At 53.3% G+C, this 19,685-nt stretch overlaps 1 long non-coding RNA gene and 1 pseudogene across 2 annotated transcripts; both read left to right on the forward strand.

Annotated features, from left to right (window-relative positions):
* Positions 1-231: 231 nt before the first annotated feature.
* On the forward strand, positions 232-10,953 carry LOC311631442. The gene is made up of 3 exons (XR_014796588.1): positions 232-252; positions 7,911-10,494; positions 10,626-10,953. It is a non-coding gene; the product is annotated as an uncharacterized lncRNA (long non-coding RNA).
* LOC311631440 (centrin-3-like) lies at positions 4,180-5,677 on the forward strand (annotated as a pseudogene). Its single transcript has one exon. The product of its transcript is annotated as a centrin-3-like (transcript).
* Positions 10,954-19,685: the final 8,732 nt, after the last annotated feature.

The following is a 19,685-nucleotide window of genomic DNA, read 5'->3' on the forward strand; positions in this document are numbered from 1 at the left end:
TCATAATTGTGAATCCTAAGGGGGGGGGAAAGACACCTACTAAGATGGGCTCCTAGTGGCTGACCAGGCTAAAATGAAAACAGCAGCACTAAAGAAACAGAACCAGCCTAGCAGCCACTTCTGCACAGGAGCCTCTCACACACACACTATTGATCTCTTTGATCCACAGAGGCGGTGAGTCTTCCTTGTTAGGCTGTTAGAAAGCACCCAGAGTCCCAGCACCACGCTTTCCTGGGAAGGAGAACAAGTAACGTGAGTGGATAGAAAGAGGCTCCCCCTGGCTGGGTAGCTCAGTTGGTAAGAGCATCATCCCCATACATCAAGGTTGTGGGTTTGATCCCCAGTCAGGGTACATTCAAGAAGCGACCAATGAATGCATAAATAAGTGGAAACGACAAATCTATGTTTCCCTATCTCTCAGTCTCTCTCTCTCTCTCACCTTCTCTTCCTCCCTTCTTCTGTCTCAAGAAAAGAAAAGAAAAGAAAAGGAAAGAAAAGGAAATAAAAGAAAGAGGCTCCCTCTATCCTCATCTGTCTGGTTGAGACATTCCTGGGCCAGTGGGTACCATCATGGGATGGGTGGGAGGTCTGAACATCGGGGCCCAGACATCATTGGCATGGGTGTGGCCTCATTCCAGAAGCGGGTCCCCTGGCATCACCCAGGAGGAGGAGGGCCCATTGTCATCACGGGCCCCTACATATGGGTGCTGGCATCATACCAGGGCGAGGAGGACCTGGGAGACGGGGAAGCAGGGTTATTGCCCTGGCAGGTGGAGGAGCGGAGTATGCAGTAGGAGGTGTCTTTCCTTATTGAAATGCTGCTGTTGTTTTGTCAATCAGATTTGGAGCCTGCTTTTTTATCCTATTCTGTGTGTGTGTGTGTGTGTGTGTGTGTGTGTGTATGGGGGGAGGGGGAGGTTTGAGAGTACATTTATTAAAATTGGGGACAGTGAAACCTGGAAGGGCCTGGGATAGAAGAAGCAACAGCAAGCTAGGCAGGGCTGCTTTCTCTAGAAATGTTACGGGAAAGAATGAGCCAAGGTGGGGCTGCTATCAGCTCCCTGGACGGTCAGAGAAAAGGGGCCTTGGAGACAGGCTGGGGGTAAGCCCAGGAGGAGCTGCCGGCCCATTGCCCCCTGGCTGCAGGTCAGTGGGTGTCCCGTGAGTTAGGAGATGCCTCCCGTGGGGAAGGAGACAGGGAGGGAAAGGTGCAGGCCTGCTCTTGGGAGGCGGAGAGCAGGCACACTTGGTCTTAGGGTTTTAAACGCTGGGCGTCTCGGGGAGGTTTTGGGAAGGATCTCAATAGAACATTCCTGAGCTTTCCCAGGTGCCCTTTCAGGGTTGTGGTCTCCACTGGTTGGTCAGCACCAGGGCAGAGGGTCACTAGGCATTGCAGCTGGGCCTGGTGTTGCCCACCTGGTTTTGCTGCTTTTCTGGACCTGGAGCTGAAATACAATTGAGGCCTAGATGTTATCTCTAGGGCGGAGAGGTCATGCGTCTAAACTGCATGACCAGCAACATACCAGGGAGGAAAGGCCACTGTGTGTGTGTGTGTGTGTGTGTGTGTGTGTGTGTGTCCTGGGCCAGTTTTACCTGTTGCTAGTTCAACAGAGCTTTCTGTTCAGTGACCTTCTGTATGTAGCTGTAAATTTCTGAGCCAGTTTGCTTAGCTGTCTTAGTCTCCCCACCCCACTTGCCAAGGGATGTTCCTAGCGTCTTACTCTCCTGCTTCATTCCTCCCTCAGAGATTTCCATTCCTGAAATCTTTTTTTAAATACATTTTTTTATTGATTTCAGAGAGGAAGGGAGAGGGAGAGAGAGATAGAAACATCAATGATGAGAGGAGATGATTGATTGGCTGCCTCCTGCACACCCCACACTGGGGATCAAGCCTGCAACCTGGCATGTGCCCTTGATCAGAATTAAACCTGGGACCCTTCAGTCCTCAGGCCGATGCTCTATTCACTGAGTCAAACCAGCTAAGGCAATCTCTGAAATCTTTTAGGGGTGATGAAGGAAGGGGGGGAAGGGCTCTGTCTTCAGTAACTGCTTTCTGCTGATAAGGGTCTTCTTCCTGATCTAAGGGAGACAGAGCCTGGGGTCCTGGGAGATAAGTTCAGGGGTGAGCAGGAACAGAGAGGCCATTATCTCATCCTTCTAAAGGGGTGTGGGCCAGGATCCCCAAAGCATTCTCATCTTGACATGGAATTGTTGTATCCAGAAGCGAAGTTGGTAATTGCCCCATATCTCACTGACACAATTATTTCGTCCAGAGAATAAGTCGTTCAGTTACATTGTCGAGTCTCCTTTCAGGAGGTGGCGATGCAGGTGGGCTCTGCAAGTGAGACCTGGAAAGAGAGCGTGACCCCTGTGGATAAGCAAGGTCCCAGCCGCTCCCCAGGGGGCCCTCATCAGCTTCCGAGTCAGGCTCCGTTCCTTAGAGCTTGCCGGTGACATCCGGAGTCTAGGCCTGTCTCTCTACACATGACATCCCTGTCTAAGTCTGGGCTGATAAAACCACAATGAGAAACTGGCTTTCTGTGTCTGAGAAGGGTGGTCAGGTGCCCCGAGTCTCAGCACCATATGTTCCGGTGATGCTGCTGGAGAAATAGCGCCAGTTGCTAGTGGTGAGGTTCCCAATTAAGGACGTAGGAGAAGGGAGCCAGCGGGACTCTGCAGGCTCAGGGAACAAGGTCCTATCTGGGCCATCAGAGAATGTTCCTGGAAAAGGGACCTGCCTGGGGTGGAGTAGGTCTGCCTTGGGCCAGCCAATAGTGCATGGATTCTTGACTTCATGCAGGAAAGATTTCACAACACGAGTCCAGGTGACGTTGAGAGCACGTTAATTAAAGCTGGGACAGTGACACAAGGAAGGGCCTGGGACAGAAGAAGCGACAGGAGAGAGACTGAGCGGGCTGCTCTGGTTCTCTAGAAATTAGAGGGAAGAAGTGAGCCCAGAGGGGCTGTGGTCAGCTCCCTGGAGAGTCAGAGGAAAGGGGGCCTTAGGGACAGGTTCAGGGGGTCAGCCCTTTGACTACCACTGCTCATTCCTCCACTGGTTGCAAGTGGGGACCCTTAGAGTTTGGGAGATGCATGCCTGTGGGGGCAGAAGAGGGGAAGGGAAAAATGTAGGCAGACATCCATTTCTGATAGCAGCCTTTCACATTCTTCTTGTGTTTCCCACTGCTGCAGTGTGTCTTTCTCACAGATGGAGAGCCATGGGCAGTAGCCCCAATAAAACTGGGCAGGCCTTTGGCCACTTCATTGCTTTCAAGTTTTAAAAAATTTTGAAATAATTTCAGACTTCCCCTTGCGATAACACCTTTCATAACAAAACCAGAAAGCTGATATTGACTGAGTACTGTTAACAAACCTGTGGATTATATTCGCATTGCCCTGGTTTTCTCAGCCAATCCTCTTTTTTTTCTGTCCCAGGATCAAATTGGGGATCCCATTTTGCATTTAGTTTGCCTTATCTTTTTCCATTGGTGACAGTTTCTTAGTCTTTTCTTGTCCTCATGACCTTGACAATGTTTAACAGTCATAGTCTGGTATTTTATGGAATGTCCCTCAATGGGAGCATGTCTGTGTTATCATTCTGGGGAGGATAACACAGAAATGATTTGCTTTCTCAGCCCATCACATGGGGCACCTGTTATTGACACTGGCCACTTGGCTAATTTGGTGTTCACCTGATGTCTGCAGGCAAAGTTACTATTCCCCTCTTTTAACTGACAAGTGTTTAAGGCTGGGCACATATCCTGCTTTTCCTCCAACTTTCACCTGTTCACAGCCAGGACCAGCTGCATAGTTTGTGGGGCTCAGAGCAAAACGAAAAAGCAGGGCCCCTTTTCCAGAAATTAAGAATTACCAGGCCGGGACCGGTTTGGTTCAGTGGATAGAGTGTCGGCCTGCGGACTGAAAGGTCCCGGGTTCGATTCCGGGCAAGGGCATGTACCTTGGTTGCGGGCACATCCCCAGTAGGGGGTGTGCAAGAGGCAGCTGATCAACGATTCTCTCTCATCGATGTTTCTAACTCTCTATCCCTCTCTGTGAAAAATCAATAAAATATATTTAAAAAAAAAAACAACACAAAAAAACCCCCCCAAAAAACACAAAACAAAACAAAACAAAACAAAAAAAAGAATTACCAGGTAGCGGTGCTCCCCTGAGTGGGCGTTAAAGTCGTTCTTGAGAGGAATGTCTCTGTCCGAAGAGAAAATGAGTTCAGCTCTGAGAAGTGAACTTGTAAACAAAACAAAGAGGGGAAAACAAAAGAGAAACAAGAAATTAAAGATGCTTTTGAACTAATCGAGACGGATAAAGATGAAGCAATAGTTTATCATGAATTAAAGGTGGCAATGAGAGCCTTGGGGTCTGATGTAAAAAAAAAAAGCTGAGGTACTGAAGATTCTTAAAGATTAAGACAGAGAAGCCACAGGGAAAATCACCTTTGAAGATTTTAACAAAGTTGTGAGAGACTGGATATTGGAAAGATATCCACATGAGGAAATACTGAAGGCATTTAAACTATTTGGTGATGATGATTCAGATAAAATAAACCTGAGGAATTTGCGACAAGTTGCCAGAGAATTGGGTGAAAACATGAGTCATGAAGAACTTCAGGCTATGATAGAAGAATTTGATAAAGATGGTGATGGAGAAATAAATGAAGAGGAGTTCATTGCTATTATGACTGGTGACATTTAAAGAATTACAAGGAAAAACACCAAGAATGTTGCAGTTATCGTCTTATATTCTATTTTTGTGCTTGGAGGCATGTAAAAAGACACACCCCCAACTTAGTTTCCCCCCCCCCCCCCGAAATGGACCAAAAATAATCTTATGTATTCATTAGAGGCCTGGTACATGAAAATTCATGTACTGGAGTGGGGGTCCCTCAGCCCAGCCTGCCCCCTCTCATAGTCTGGGAGCCCTCAGGGGCGGGAGATAACCTGGCGATCAAGGGAAGGTGACACCCCATCACACCTCTGCTGCTGCCACTGCTGGCAGTGCAAGCCTCGACTGGCTCTGGTTACCTCAGCCTCAGGCAGCCCTGGGTGGCTGGGCAGCCACCATCCCAGGCTTGCCTGTGCCTCGGGCCAGTCCTGGGAGGCTGGGGACTGAGAGGACTGGGGGACTCCGGAAGCAGGCACGCAGAGCTGCTGGGCCTGCCTGGGGCAGGCCCTATCTTGCTACACACCTGCTGCCCTGGCAGGGCTGAGGGGACTGGGCGCTGCCACCTTGTAGCTGTGGGCCCTGCCATCTTTGAGGGTGGGGCAGTCAATTAGCATATCCCCTCCTTATTGGCTGTGGGTACTGCCATCTTTGTGATGGCATGCGGCTCAATTAGCATATTCCCTCTTTATTAGATAGGATATTTTACTACTCTTAAGTTTCTTTGTATGAAAAAGTATTGTTAGCACTCTAATGGTTCAAAGCTTTGTAATTATAATATAGCTTTATGTATATGCTAGAGGCCCAGCACACGATTGAAACCGGTGAAGAGGCACCTTGCCTCCCGCCATGCGAGGAGGCACTCCATGGGGGGCCGGATCCACACCTGACTCACAGCGTCCCCGGGCCCCCTGCCTGTGTCTGTTCCGGGGCTGGCTTAGGAAGGCTCTGTCTCTGTCTCCATCTCCGCTCGCTCCAGCCTCCCCTGCACATGCAACCTCCTCCTTTCTGGTCATGACCCAGTATGTGTCCCAGCCTAATTTGCATTATATATATATATATATATATATATATATATATATATATATATATACACACACACACACACACACACACACACACACACACACATATATATATATATATATATATATATATATATATATATAAAGTTTAAAAAATTGGCATGTATGGGAGGGGGGCAATGGTATATGTACAAAGATAATAATTCAATTAAAAAAATTTTTAAAAAGTTTAAAAAATTGTATCATGGTGCAAATTATTTGAAGGTTTTTTATTCAGCATTAGTCCCTTTTGTTTTGGAGTACATGTTTTTTTTTCAGGCTTTCATTAATAAAATGTTTATTTTATTAGTATTAAAAAAAAAAGAATTATGAGGTAGTGAAGCAGAGTGTTAAACTAAGCACTGGACTTTAATTAAACCTGTGGGATTTCCTATTTCCCTCATTACATCTACATTTATTAATTGGAATTCTTCCATAAGGAAGAGCTGTCCCTTCCCTCCGGTTTATTTATGAAGTCATTTATCCAGTAGGAATTTGTGGATATTTACTGACTCTTTGGGTCAATATTTTAAAAAAATATATATTTTATTGATTTTGTACAGAGAGGAAGGGAGAGAGATAGAGAGTTAGAAACATCAATGAGAGAGAGTCATCGATCAGCTGCCTCTTGCACACCCCCTACTGGGGACATGCCCGCAACCAAGGTACATGCCCTTGACCGGAATCGAACCCGGGACCCTTCAGTCCCCAAGCCGACGCTCTATCCATTGAGCCAAACCGGTTTCGGCCTGGGTCAATATTTTTATATTCAATATATATATATATATATATATATATATATATATATATATATATATATATTGATTTTCCACAGAGAGGAAGAGAGAGGGATAGAGAGTTAGAAACATCGATGAGAGAGAGTCATTGATCAGCTGCCTCTTGCACACCCCCTACTGGGGATATGCCCGCAACCAAGGTACATGCCCTTGCCCGGAATCGAACCCGGGACCTTTCAGTCTGCAGGCCGACGCTCTATCCACTGAGCCAAACCGGTCCCAGCTGGGTCAATATTTTTTATTTTGCTGCTCACACTTTCACCGCCCTCTCCATCGCCACTGTCTCGGCTACGTTCTTTGCTCAGCGGCTTTGCTCGTGTAACCCAGTCAACACCAAGCTTCAGGCCTGTGCAGACACAGGTGTGGTTCACGCTCCGGATCCCGTGGCATCTAGAAATTGAAGAGCTCCCAGGACCCATCCCTTCCTGGTGACTGCGCTCTTATGGTATCTGTGACTTTAGCTCCTGTTCCCACGGGTGCCGTCCCTGTTCCTCTCATCCAGACGGTGAAGCTAGCCCTTCAGGTTCCTCTAAACTCAAAAGGACCTGCTCACACAAGCTTGCAGGGGGCAGGGAGCAAACGTGGGGATGTGAGGGTGCAGAGGAGGGGCCCTGGAAGCTGGGGGCAGGGAGGCAGCCCATTGTATGAAAGAAAACTGCAGTTTCTTTCATACAAATCTTGTCAGTTATTAACATGTGTCCAGTCAGTACATAACATGTGTCCAAGGGCCCTGTTTCGGGGGCCACCAGTGTCCTTGGCTCTCCTCCTTTTCTCCCTGGTTCCCCTCCCCCTCTCAGGAGCCGACTCCTGACTCACGCAGGAGAACCGCCCCTGCCTTTGGATCCCAGCTCACTCCGAGGCGCTCATTTGGGAGGCTACAAAGCATGGCTGGAGGATGAACTTTTTTTCTTTTTGCTTTGTAACTGTTGCTATTTGTTCTGGGTTTCCCGGAAAGTCTGCTTTGTAAGGCTCTCTGTGTGGGAACCAGGGCATGTCCCTGGGAGGGAGCAGTGGAGGAAGACGCTGTGACCTGAGTGAGAAAGGATTGGGAAAGGGTCCTTCTTAAAAATTTTAATTAAAAAAAATTTTTTTTTTGTTTTGTTTGGAAAAGGCAATATAAACACAAAGGGAAAAAAACCCCAATCTGTACAAAGGAGAATATAGTGAAAAACAAGCCTCTCCCCACCATCATTCCCATAATTCACTTTCCTAAAAGCCACCGTCACCAGCTGCTTATCAAGTTTTTTGAAATATTTTAGGCACATGTGAGCATACACTATATGTAGTATGTGTATGTATATGTATTTTCTGCTTTTCCAAACAATTGGTAGCATATTCCACATAAGGCTTTTCTTTTGCTTTTTCTGAACAGCCAGGTGAGCTCTGCTCTGTCTCTTGGTCCTTGACCATGAGAATGGAGACGGGGGCTGTGCCTTCAGCCTGGGTTCCAGAACAAGAAGACCTTCGGAATAAAGGCTCAGTTGATCCGCATCTTCTGAGTAACGTGGGTGAGAGACGAAACTTGCTTGTTGTAAGCCCTAAAATTCCAGGGATGTTTGTTACAGCAGCCTAACCTAATAGAAGCTGACTTGCTCAGGCACAAAGTCCCAGGTGGCTCTGCGGCATCAGTGCCTATAAACCGTGGCCTCTGGATCTACCACCAACTGATAAAAAAAAAGTTCTGGTTATTATTTCAGGATCAAGACATGTCACAGGCACTACGATATCCCATACTTGCCAGTGGCAGTGCCAATTGCTTTGAATATTTGGGAAGCCATTTGGCAATGGATAACAAGAGAACTGATAATTTTTACCTCTGAAACTCTAGCCCAAGAAAATAATCAGAGATATACAGGAAGTTATTGTGGAGTTCTTTGAAAAACTGGAAGCAATGTAAATGCCCCATCAGTGTGTGCACATTATTCTAGATGATGGATACCGATGCAGTAGCTGAATGATTAACGTGATGGGGAAAATGTTTTAGTAGTGCGTGAGATACACAGGATTCGGAATTCTATCTGGATGACAATCCTAATTTAGATAACAAGAGCAGCATGTGCTGTTGATACTTGCATCTTTCACTCACATCATGTGACTAAGCATTTCCTCCCACTGTCAAACCTGTAAATACGTATAAAAGAGTGAGAAGAAAGAAGCAAAAATAGTGGTTATCTCTGGGCAGCACTTTTTCCTATATTTCCACATGTTCTATGATGAACATGAACTACTTTTATAATCAGAAGTAAATAACTGCTACTTCAAAATAGGAATTATTTCGGTCACTTCTAGGGCTGTGCCTTTGCGCTGCGGCTGCCCGGGGACTTAATTGCGCTCCTCGTCTAAGAATAAGCCCCGTGTTTAATTAGGTCACTCCCTGCCGACCTAGAATCTCACACAGGGCTCAGCTTGTGCTGCCGCACGGGAGGCGCCGCCGGGAGGGGCCCGGCCTGCAGGTGCCGTGCCCCTGCCTGCATTTAGCCCAGCCTGCCGGCTGAGGAATGTGTGTGTCCCCGAGGGCACTGCCACCTTACGCCTCACCGCTTCCATGACCAGGCCTAGCGGTCCACCCCCACCCCTCCCTGAGGTGCGCTGTTTGTGGGGGGCGGGGACGTGAGAGGAGGGGCAGCAGAGAAAGGAAAGGCCCAGGGAGTGAGTGAGGTTTCTAGAGCAAGTCTTCGCTGTCCTCATCTGTCCGGGAGGGGCGAGGATGACGGAAGAGTGACACCTACATCCCAGGCTGAGGTGAGACTCCAGTGAGAGAGAGAACTGAGGACACGGTCCTCACTCAGAACTCGCAGATGTTCCTGCGAGGGACGAGATTCCCAGGCCTGAGGGGGGTCCGGCCTCTAGAGTGCCCACAGGATCTAGCGTCGGCAGGATTTGCCCAATGTCTTTTTAAAACAGAGGTCCTGAAACGTGGTCGTACATGAGAACCCCCATTCCCGGCCCCACTCAGGACAGTTGCTCGTGACTCTTGGGAGGGAGGGCCCGGCCCAGGCGCTGGGCTGTCACTCGCAGGTCATGGCCCTCCTGGGCTTGAATGGCCCTCCCTCCTGTCCCTGCCTGGCTGGTGCTCACCTGTTGGAGGTGGTATCCCTCCCCGGCCAATTCGAACATGCAAACTGGCGCTCCACCCTGTCCTCAAAGGTCAGCCCCACACAGGTGATTCGGTGCGGCAGGAATGCAGAATCCTGGCCCCACCCACACCTGCTGAGTCAGGAGCTACAGTTTAACCAGCCCTGGCGGGGAGCGGGGGAGGCCATGTGCACACTGAGGTCAGAGCAGGGATGGGGCGCTTGTGAGCTCGTTGGCGGGTCTGGGAGGTGGGGATCCGGAGCAGGTGGAAGGTCCTGACCCTGGAACTCAGGCTCCTGAAGGGGGTTTGGAGGCTGCACAGCTGTGGCCTCTGAGCGGCATCTCCTGGGGCTCAGGCCTGATGTGTTTGTCCATCCATGTGTCCCTGGAGAAGGCCCTGGGGAGCCCCACTCCTCTGGGTGAGGAGCCACGGGAACCCTGAGCCAGGGCCCCGGTCTGCGCAGTGGCCAGGGCGGGGCTGCCGTCCCGTGTGGTGTCAGGGTTCCGGAGTGTGGCCGGGGTTTTCTCTGCAGTGGGACGGAGGCAAGCACAGCCTTGTCCCTGCAAAGGCCTGCTTTTGGTGAAACACAACTCTCCTGTTGTCCTGCTTCTAAATTCTGCTCCTGAAGGCCAGGATCTGGGATGGAACATTCTAGAAGGAGCTGGAATTCCTGTGGGACTCCTCACTCAAGCTCGGGGAGTGACCTCCTCCTGCCCTGCACGCCTGCCCTGCCACCCCCACAGCTGCCGAGGCTCTGGGTGAAGTCACATGTGTTTTCCTGACTGGCATGTTCCTGTCCCGGGATCAGGAATCGAACTTGAGCCGAAACCTGGTTTGGCTTAGTGGATAGAGAGTCGGACTTCAGACTGAAGGGTCCCAGGTTCGATTCCGGTCAAGGGCATATACCTTGGTTGTGGGCACATCCCCAGTGGGAGGTGTGCAGGAGGCAGCTGGTCGATGTTTCTCTCTCATTGTTTCTAACTCTCTGTCCCTCTCCCTTCCTCTCTGTAGAAAATCAATAAAATATATTAAAAAAAGAAAAGAAAAAAGAATCGAACGTGAGCCCTGGCCCGTGTGTCCCAGCTGGATGGACATCGTCCTGTGCAGGGCACATGCCTGGGTCGCAGGATCGATCCCCAGTAGGGGGTCTGCAGGAGGCAGCTGATCTACGTTCTGTTCTCACATCTGTTCTCTCCTTCTCCCTCTTCCTCTCTTTCTCTTAAAAAAAAAAAATCAATAAAGATATATTAAAAAACTCTGAACAATTAAAAAACTGAACTCGAGTCTAGTACTGAGCCTCGAGCTCTGTTTCACCTTCTCATCCAAACTCATGCCAACGACTCAGGCCTCCCCGCCCGCCCTGGCCTGAGGCCCGTTTCTCTGACATCTCCCCGCCTCCTCCGTCTCACTGTCTGTCTCAAGTCACCCCGTCTTCCTGCTCTGCTCCTGGGGGTCCAGGCCTCCGTGCGGACAGGGGCCTCCGTCCCTCATGCTTCCGCCCTCCCCCATCACCCGTCAGTCAGTGAGCGACGTGCATATTCTTCCAAGCTCGTCCTTTGCCTGAGTCACTACACCAGCTCCGAACCGGCCTCCACAGCCCAGCCACCCCTCCCTCCCGCGTGTCCTCCTGCCCCGGGCCAGGGAGACTGACCTCCCACACACACGGGGCGAGGCCATTCTCACAGCCTCGCCTGCGGCCATCACCTCCCCGAGGACGTCCCGGCTACCAACAGGCCCTCCCCTCACGGCCAGCCACATGCCCGAGACCCCCCACGCTCACAGGCTGCCCTCGGCCTGCCTGCTTCCGACTTACCCGCATGGCTTCCTCCTCCAGGAAGTTCCCCGGATCCCCTGGGCTCTCGGGGGCTTGGGTTTCCTTTCTCACCGCCTCCTTGGACTGCGACTGACTTGACTTCAGGGCAGGTAACACGTCTTCCTCACTGAGCCCAGCGCAGCGTGGCATGAGGTGATGCCTAAGGAATGTGTGGGGTCTGACGAGGTTGATTTATGTACGATGTGCCCAAGGCGACCGGAATAGGCACCGTTTGTGACTCTCCCGAGGCCTCCTGCTGCTCAGGACTGTGCTCTGGCCTGTCCTCAGCTCGCCCAGACCCCGGGGAGCAGCAGCCTGACTTGGTGAGCATCCCTGACTCGGGCTGCAGCGAGGGACTCTGTGGTCTCTGTGGGGGGAGGTGCTGCTCCCCCCCCCCCCCGCCCCCATAAGGCCTGGGAGCTGGCCCCAGGGCTTCCTTCCTGCCAAGGCCTGCCTCCGGCCCCTCAGCTCCTTCCTGTGCCTACCTGGACTGCCTTCCCACATGCCTGGACACAGCCCTCAGGGCAGGGCAGGCTGCCCAGGCTGCTTGCCCTCCCCCCTTGCCATCCTCAGGGCCTTCCCAGACCTGTGCCCACCGGGGCAGCACTGTAGGGAGCCCAGGCTTTCCAGTTTAGGGATAGATGAAGTCTCATCCTCAGGGGCCAAATTACCTGAAAGAGGATCCCCCCCCCACCCCAACCCCCCAAGCCTTGTATGTTGTCACTGGGGAAGCTTGGCCCCTGGCACCCCTGTCCCCAGCCTGGGTCCCGAGGGATGGGCAGGCCGGGCTGTGTGGGCGGCAGGAGTTGCAAGCTCCCTGATGCTCCAGTCTGAGCTCAGGGGTTAGGCCAAAACCAGCACACACACACACACACACACACACACACACACAAACACACCTCTAACTGAACTCATAGCCTCTCACTCTCTCTCTCTCTCTCTCTCTCTCTCTCACACACACACACACACACACACACACACACACACGTCTAACTGAACTCATACCCTCTCACACACACACACACACACACCTCTAACTGCACTCATATCCTCTCACACTCTCTCACACACACACACACACACCCACACACACACACACCTCTAAATGAACTCATACCCTCACACACACACACACACCCACACAAACACACCTCTAACTGAACTCATAGCCTCTCACACTCACTCTCTCTCTCTCACACACACCCCCACACCCCCACACACACACCTCTAACTGCACTCATATCCTCTCTCACACACACACACACACACACACACACAAACACACCTCTAACTGAACTCATAGCCTCTCACACTCACTCTCTCTCTCTCACACACACCCCCACACCCCCACACACACACCTCTAACTGCACTCATATCCTCTCTCTCACACACACACACACACACACACACACCTCTAACTGCACTCATACCCTCTCACACTCACACACACACACACCTCTAACTGCACTCATATCCTCTCACACTCACACACACACACACACACACACACACACCTCTAACTGCACTCATACCCTCTCTCTCTCTCTCTCACACACACACACACCTCTAACTGCACTCATATCCTCTCACACTCATACACACACACACACACACACACACAGGTCTAACTGAACTCATACCCTCTCACACTCTCTCTCTCTCTCTCTCTCTCTCTCTCTCTCTCTCTCTCTCTCTCTCTCACACACACACACACACACACACACACCTCTAACTGCACTCATACCCTCTCACACTCACACACACACACACACACACACACATCACAAACTCCAGCAACTTCCATTCTTTTGATGGAAGGAGATACATTTTCTTGCCTCTCACCCCTAACCCATCTCTTCTCTGCCCCCCACCCATGGAGGGGCAGCACTGTCCTTGACCCGAGGTGCCCGATGGCCCTGCCTCAGGCCAGGCCCTCCCAGTGAGTGGAGCCCAGCCTCTGTCCTCAGTCCCTGCCCATCCACACCCAGGACATGCCATTGGCATGAGGTGATGCCTAATGAGGCAGGTGACCCAGGCTGGGCTCTGAGGGCCATTGCCCTGAGCCGGCTCCCAGCCTCTGCTGCCCTCTGTGGCCACTTCCTTGCTGTCCTCAGCACTGAGCTCGTTGCTGCTACATGAAATTCCTTTGCCTCTAAAGGAATAAAAATCCTACATCAAAGACTCTACTCTTTTCAAAGCCTTCATGGAGCATTGCTCTACCCCCCCCTCCCCCCCCCCCCCCCACAATCCGCCTGTGCCAGCTGCCCTGTGTGAGGAAGCCCTAGTTTCTGGTGGCCTCAGAGGGCTTCTCCAAGCCCAGGGGATGGACAGCCCCTCCGCCCCAGGCCTGTGGCTGGAGTTGTAAGGAGCTGTGGAATAGTGCCTCCTGCAGGTGGAGGGGAGTGTGGGGGTGACAGGAACAAAGCCTCATGTGCTGGCCTGGACTCTCTGAACTGACACAGTCGAGGTGTAGAGTCAGGAGGAAACCTTCTCCTTTGTCACCACAGCCTCAGGGACGATGCTGGGGCGGGGGCGGGGGGGGGGGCGGAGGGGGGGGAAGAAGCTGAGGGGGCTCAGGATCAGGTGGGCGGAGAGGCAGCTCCAGTACTGTCCCCTGGGGCCCGGGAGACACACCCTCTATGGAAAACTTAGACATAATCTCAAGTTTATGAGAAGTCATGATAATAAGACATAGTAGGTACAAAGGACATGTGTTCTTACACCCGTGGCCAGATTTACGTCTTGTTACTTAGCACTTCACTCCTCGTGTTTATCATGTATCCCGGCCAGTGACGCATGGCTCACTAAGCACATGCACAGACCTTGCCTGGAGGTAAGTTGCACACATCACGACCTTTGCCCTAAATACTTGAGTCTTTCCAAGAACAGGGCTTTTCTGACATCACCGAAGCACAGGTCTCCACAGAGACAGCACTTGAATCCACTATCCTATCCCTAGTCCAGTCTTATGACCATTAACATCCTCAGCATCACCTCCTCCTCCCTGAGTCAGTGCCCAAATGCAGATCTTGATCCCGTTGGCCCCCTCTTCAGCATCCTTTAATCTGAATACATCCTCAGTCTTTTAAAAAATATCCTACATAATAAAGAGGTAATATGCAAATTGACCGTCATACCTTCTCACAAGATGGCCATCCCCATGTGGTCACAAGAGGGCCAGCAGGGGAGGGCATTTGTGGGGGGGGGGGGGGGACCAGGCCTGCAGGGGAGGAGGGTGGTTGGGGGCAACCAGGTGTGCAGGGGAGGGCAGTTGGGGGCGACTGGGCTGGCCAGTGATGCATGTGGCTCATGTCGATCAGGCTGGAAGGGGAGTGGTTAGGGGGTGATCAGGCTGGCAGGCAGAAACGGTTAGGAGCAATCAGGCAGGCAGGCAGGCAGGCAGATGAGCGGTTGGGAGCTAGCAGTCCTGGATGGTGAGAGGGATGTCTGACTGCCAGTTTAGGATGCGGGACTGGGACTAAACCGGCAGTCGGACATCCCCTGAGGGGTCCCAGATTGGAGAGAACACCTTCACCCCCACCCTGTGCATGAATTTCATGCACAGGGCCTCTAATATATAAATATGTTATTGATTTCAGAGAAGAAGGAAAAAGGAAAGAGAAATAGAAACATCAATGATGGGAGAGAATCATTGATTAGCTGCCGCCTGCATGCCCCATACTGGGGATCAAGCCCGCAACCTAGGCATGTGCCCTTGACCAGAATCCCTGGGCCCTTCAGTCTGCAGGCCAATGCTTTATCCACTAAGCCAACCTGGCTAGGGAAAGTCCTCAGTCTCTCTCTGTCTTTTATGACATTGAGGAGTCCCGGGTCCTTGACCAGACACAGTTTCATCCAGTGTTGAGAGTACAGATTTGGCACCAGGCCTCTGGGCTCAGTCCCCTCTGCCACTTACTGGCTTTGTAACAGTGGGTGGCATGCTTAACTCTCTGGTGCCTCCGTTTTGTCATCTGGAAATTCAGGAAAACAAAAACAGCAGGCCCACCTCATGGGGTTGTGAGGAGGCACACAGGGTTAGCGGTGCAAGGATGCACCTACTGTTACTATGACAGCATGCCTCTTCCAGAAGGGGCTCTGGAACGCAGCATGCCCCCAAGTGTGCCAGGGGAGGGCACAGGGTAAAGGGCCAAGAGGGCCTGTGACAGCCTGAGGACCTCCTGGCTAGACCTGGAGTTGCCGAGGGGCTCAGGTCTGGACAAGCAGCCACATCCTGGGGTGGCAGCAGAGACCGCCAGCACACAGCACCATGAGGAGGTGCCGCCTTCCAGGTGCACACCAAGACTTGCCAAGGTCACACCAAGATCTGCCAAGGAGTGATGGGCAGCCACCAGCCACCAAGTGCCAGTTTGGCTGGGCATAGACCCTGCACTGCCCAGTCAGCTTCGGGAGATGGCTAGGAGCGGACCTGGAGAAGTCACCTGAGAAACACAGAAGTGACTGAGTGACTTCGCTGACCCCCAAATGCAGCTGCAGGGACAGTCAGTTACATTTCTGCACACCTGCCACGCCCACTCCCAGTGGGAGGGGCAAGAACTTCCCCTAACCAGGCGGTCCTCCTTCTGCCTCTGATTCAGAGGAAAATGCAATATGGGAAAGAGCACTTTCGAAAAGGTGCCCCCGAGAAGAGCAGAAAGCACAGAATCGCGGCTGAAAGGGCCTGTGGCCGCCACCACCTGGAGTCCCTTCCCGGCCACTGCAAGCTCCCAGTGGGTCCAGCACTTCCCCGCTCCCCCAGGAAGGGGGAGGCAGGCATGGGGAGGCATGGGGCCCTGAAGTGAGGACGCCCCTAAGGCACAGGCCTCACTGAGGGGTTAGAGGGGCTCCAGGAGCTCAGCAGGATGACCTTCACCACAGAGCCCCCAACCTTATAACTGGTGCCCCAGGAGTGACCTCAGCACAGGGTGACACCCTCCGACCCCTCAGCTTGCCCAGCTGTGACCCTGGCTGTCAGCACAGGAGCCTCTCCAGTCCTTCCAAAGCCTCCTGTAGGTGTGGCTGACACAGCAGACAGCGTCTGCCTCTCGGTGAGGAGCCCGGGCCTCCAGGACTCTCAGCGTCGCCCTCACTCTTGTGGGCCAGCCCCCAGGGCCACAGCCCCTCAGTTTCCACTGCTTCCGCTGGTACTGTAGTCTGGGCTTCCCTATCTTGGACACGAGCGCAGGCGTGTGCACACACACACATATATGCACACACACACATGCACACACACACACATGCACACACACACACATGTGCACACGCACAGGTGTGTCTCTCCTGCCATCTGTCTCAAGGAGAAGACGCTGGGGGACCTGGAAGAACACGGAGAAGGAGGATGAGGGGCCAAAGACCAGGGTCAGAATCAGGCCTGTCCCGGTCCCCTCCTCCTCTCCCAGGCCTCCTCCCTCCCGTTTGAACAGAGCCTAACCTGGCCCTGCTCTCCACTTCCTCCTGCCCTGGGTCCCTGCTGGAGGCTGAGACCTGAGGCGCCCCAGGCAGCCCTGGGAGGCATGGACCCTGGAAGTTGCTCTGTGTTTCCTCCAGGAACAGATCCCCGTCCTGCTGGGCAGGAAGGCGGCTGGGAGTGCTCTTGGCCACCAGCAGCTACAACTACACCAGCGTGAGTGCAGGAGCGGTGGGACCCTCGCTTCCTTCCCAGCCCCGGGGAAACTGAGTCTCCGTAGGAAACAGTGAGCGGGAGGGGAGGAGCCAGGACCCTGCTACCCCCATCATCTGGTTGGCATTTTGGGGTCTTATTCTTGGCCTCTTCAGGGCTCAGTGGAATGGGTGATGATTATTTCCTCATTGTTTTGCTCCTGTGGTCGCCAGTGGGTAAGGGCAGAGGCCAGCAGTGGCCCCGGCCCAGCCCAGCCAGGTGCTCTGGCCTTCGCCCTGTCCCTGTTTGGCGCTGGTGAGGTGCATGCCTCATGCCTGGCTGAGGTGGCTGCGCCAAGGTTTGGGAGCACAGGGTGCAAGGGGCCGCTCTCAGGCCCAGCCCTCGAAGAAGAACCAAGTGTGGGGAGGGTTGCATGAGGATGGGCGGGAGCAGCCGCCTGGCTGAGAACCTGTGAGCCGGGGCAGGCTTTCCTGACTGGGTGTACTACATGTACCCCTGCCCGCCCCGCAGGCCGAGCCTCAGCCAGGCCCTCGGGTCCTCCTTTGACCTGCTTGTGATGGACACACAGAAGCACCGCTGCCTCGTGGAAAGGGGAGACAGATCAACGTGGTACCACAGGAGCTGAGGCCCCTTCCACCGTGATCTGTGGACCAGGCTGGGGGGAGGGAGCCCACCCTCAGGCTTGACCTGAGGCAGGAAGGCGGGGGCTCTCTCAGGCCCTCTGCCGCCCTTCCTCCCACGCCATGGCCATCCTTGCTGTCCCAGCTCTGCCCTCCCAGACCAGGGTGCCCTCTACCCCCTTTGGGACTTGGGCCAGCTCTGTGCGTGTGGAGAGCGGCTACAGTGGACAGGTTCAAGCCTCTGACTGATGAGAGGGCACAGTTCTCTCATGGCCACGTGCAAGTCCCAGCTTGGAGGGCAGAGCCCTCCCAGCACAATGTTGTAGTTGTGAGCTTGAATCTATGGTCCATGCACGTGGACCCACGTGCCTGAGTGATGCAGGCTTGATGAGGTGCATGTAATAGAGTAGGATTGAAACCCACGAGAATGTTGTAAACATCTTGACCACACCCTTACTTTGCCTCGTGGCTCCTGGCTACAAAGTAAAGACATGGCTTGTAGTCCATGGTGCTGTCTCCTTCCAGGAGCAGTGTCCCACCTAGACCCAGCTTTTATTCTCTGTCTGTCTTTTCCAATCCTTCACAGCCTCTCTCAGGGTCACTGAACCTGGCTGAGCTGGTGGCACATAAGACGCCCTGGGGCTGAGAATGCCATGGCCCTGCCGGCTCCCCACATGTGTGGGCACATCAATTGGGAGCCCATGTCCCCAGCCTGCTACCGGGACGGGGAAAGGCTGCAAGGAAGCCTGTCCTCCATGATGGCAGGCCCACCTGATGTGTGTGTGCAAGCTGCTTGGGGGCGGAGGAAGGACATCCTGTACATCGGGGACCACATCTTTGGGAACATTCTCACGTTTTAGAAGTGGCTGGGCTGGTGGACTTTCCTGGTGGTTCCTGAGCTGTCGCAGGAGCTGGCACTGGGCTGGAGAGAAGGGTGGGCCTTGGAGTGGGGCACTGGCCACTAGCCAGAGGTTGTCACATTGTCCCCTTCCCCTTTCCTGTGAGGGTTAGCCGTGACGGTGATAACACCGTCCTCCAGTTTACGAGAGCAAGTCTATTTTATATAGGAGGGAACAGAGACCCAGAGAGGTTAAGCATCCTGCCCAAAGTCACACAGCCAGAAAGGTCAGAACTGGGACTCAAACCCCTGTCTCCTGACTCCAGAGCCAGGTGTTTCTGTGGCCTGGGGCTTCCTTCCTCACCTGACCCCCACCTCCCTACCTGCTCCGAGGATGCATAGTGAGTAGAAGGCACACTCCCCATGGGGAATGACCTGAAGTGTCCCTGGGGTCAGATAGCTGGGGTTTGAGTCACTGATGTGACCTGACCGCACTTGTCCGCAGGGCTTCTGCTGTCCCTGCTGCTCTGGGCAGTAACTGATGTGAGGACACGATGCACACAATGGCTGCCTTGGCCCTGGTGACCGCTCTGCTCTTACCACATGGCTCCACTGGGCCCCGGGCCAATGAAGGGGGTCAGGGCTGTCACTCATCCTGCTGCCCCCCATCCATTTTCAGAGCAGAGGGAGGAGCTGAGGAGGCTGGACCTGGCAGAGCTGTACCAGGGGGAGACTGTGGACCTACGGGGAGCAGAGAGGATGAGGGTGGTGGCCCAGTGCAGGCCTGGCAGCAAGGTCCTGCCAAGGTTGTGAAGGGGTCGAGATCTCTTCCATGCTGGGCTTCCCCAGTGAACTGGACCTTGGGACCCTTCTCATCCCCTAGGGGCCACCCACACTGTGACCTCTGAGCCCTTCCTCCAAGCCACCTAGCACGGACTCGGGGCACCTACATCTCACACACGTGCACAGGCCCAACCCAGTGTCCCTTCTAGGTGCCCCCCCACCCCCCACCTCCACCCAGTGGGGCCAGGGAAGTTGTACCGGGAGCCTGGAGGTCTGCCTCCTCCCCTCCTCCTGGGCCACATGGCCGCTTGTGTACCAGTCACAAGGATGGGAGCATTATGGGCTGCAAGCCATCAGCTCCACCCAGAGGGAGATTCTGGTGCCCAGTGAGGAGCGGAC

This window comes from Pipistrellus hanaki, assembly GCF_964339955.1.
Source record: "Pipistrellus hanaki genome assembly, chromosome: 12".
Taxonomy (NCBI): Eukaryota; Metazoa; Chordata; class Mammalia; order Chiroptera; family Vespertilionidae; genus Pipistrellus; species Pipistrellus hanaki.